Raw genomic sequence first — 2293 nt, 5'->3', positions numbered from 1 at the left:
CTCAAGAAGTTAGACCGCAGGGAAACAAATAACCCTATTAAAAAATGGGGTTCAGAGCTAAACAAAGAATTCACAGCTGAGGAATGCCAAATGGCTGAGAAACACCTAAAGAAATGTTCAACATCTTTAGTCATAAGGGAAATGCAGATCAAAACAACCCTGAGATTTCACCTCACACCAGTGCGATTGGCTAAGATCAAAAACTCAGGTGACAGCAGATGCTGGCGAGGATGTGGAGAAAGAGGAACACTCCTCCATTGTTGGTGGGATTGCAGACTGGTAAAACCATTCTGGAAATCAGTCTGGAGGTTCCTCAGAAAATTGGACATTGAACTGCCTGAGGATCCAGCTATACCTCTCTTGGGCATATACCCAAAAGATGCCTCAACATATAAAAGAGACACGTGCTCCACTATGTTCATCGCAGCCTTACTTATAATAGCCAGAAAATGGAAAGAACCCAGATGCCCTTCAACAGAGGAATGGATACAGAAAATGTGGTACATCTACACAATGGAATATTACTCAGCTATCAAAAACAACGAGTTTATGAAATTCGTAGGCAAATGGTTGGAACTGGAAAATATCATCCTGAGTGAGCTAACCCAATCACATAAAGACATACATGGTATGCACTCATTGATAAGTGGCTATTAGCCCAAATGCTTGAATTACCCTAGATCCCTAGAACAAACGAAACTCAAGACGGATGATCAAAATGTGAATGCTTCACTCCTTCTTTAAATGAGGAAAAAGAATACCCTTGGCAGGGAAGGGAGAGGCAAAGATTAAAACAGAGACTGAAGGAACACCCATTCAGAGCCTGCCCCTCATGTGGCCCATACATATACAGCCACCCAATTAGACAAGATGGATGAAGCAAAGAAGTGCAGACCGACAGGAGCCGGATGTAGATCGCTCCTGAGAGACACAGCCAGAATACAGCAAATACAGAGGCGAATGCCAGCAGCAAACCACTGAACTGAGAATAGGTCCCCTATTGAAGGAATCAGAGAAAGAACTGGAAGAGCTTGAAGGGGCTCGAGACCCCAAAAGTACAACAATGCCAAGCAACCAGAGCTTCCAGGGACTAAGCCACTACCTAAAGACTATACATGGACTGACCCTGGACTCTGACCCCATAGGTAGCAATGAATATCCTAGTAAGAGCACCAGTGGAAGGGGAAGCCCTGGGTCCTGCTAAGACTGAACCCCCAGTGAACTAGTCTATGGGGGGAGGGCGGCAATGGGGGGAGGGTTGGGAGGGGAACACCCATAAGGAAGGGGAGGAGGGAGGGGGATGTTTGCCCGGAAACCGGGAAAGGGAATAACACTCGAAATGTATATAAGATATACTCAAGTTTATAAAAAAAAAAAAAAGAAATTATCTCCTTTTTAAAAGTTAACTTTGAAAGACTAGGTCTCAATTATTTTTAATTTTATAAAATTTGAGCTCCAGACAAGATGATGAAAAAATTTAATGTGTATTTCATAGCAACTATTCAAGTCTTATAACAAGCCATTTCTATTGAGGCTTTTCCATGAATACTTTCTCTTGAGTCTATAATTTAGTGTCTACCCGGTTCATACCCATCTCCCCCATTGGTAATTACAGATACTGGGGATGTTATTTTTAGAGCATGCTTTCTTCATTTTTAAATAGGATGTTTTAGGTAAAATCGGTTCCTTCTATTCACCGAAGCTCACTTATTTAGAGCTGAAGAAGGTCATGTGTGAAATGTTCAGACACAGAATCATTATAAAATTTCATTTTAAAAAATATGCAGGCTGGTAGGGAACAGAGCATTTGTGCATATTATGCAAGAAAATCATACCCTGAGCTTGTCCAGGGGCATAGAAACTGCATTTCATGAACACTTCACACCACTAATCTCAAACCATTGTGTTTGTTCCTAGGAAGCATCATGGATCCTCCGCGTAATAGATAGCAATAGCTGTTTTGTAATAACAATAAAGTATGCCATTGTTCTTGACATGGCTCATTATTGCTCAGGATGTGTACATAATAAACACATCTCCAATTTATAGATGAAATTAAGGACTTTATCCAGGGCTGTACATTCTACAGAGCAGAGCTAGAACACCAATTCAGATGTTAGTATGTTAGTATATTATCCTTACAACCTTTAACTTCCAAGGCAAAAATCAAGACAAATATTTTTGAAGGGTAATTACTTTGATTCATATATGTCCGTTCCATTTACCCATTCCTCAGCCTTGAGTTTTTCCATTTTCTTCTGTCTCTCTGCAATGTTCTCATGGACTTTGTACC

Source organism: Rattus norvegicus, chromosome 7 (genome assembly GCF_036323735.1).
Source record: "Rattus norvegicus strain BN/NHsdMcwi chromosome 7, GRCr8, whole genome shotgun sequence".
Taxonomy (NCBI): domain Eukaryota; kingdom Metazoa; phylum Chordata; class Mammalia; order Rodentia; family Muridae; genus Rattus; species Rattus norvegicus.
The sequence above is the reverse complement of the archived record's forward strand: the minus strand, read 5'-3'. Positions refer to the sequence as shown.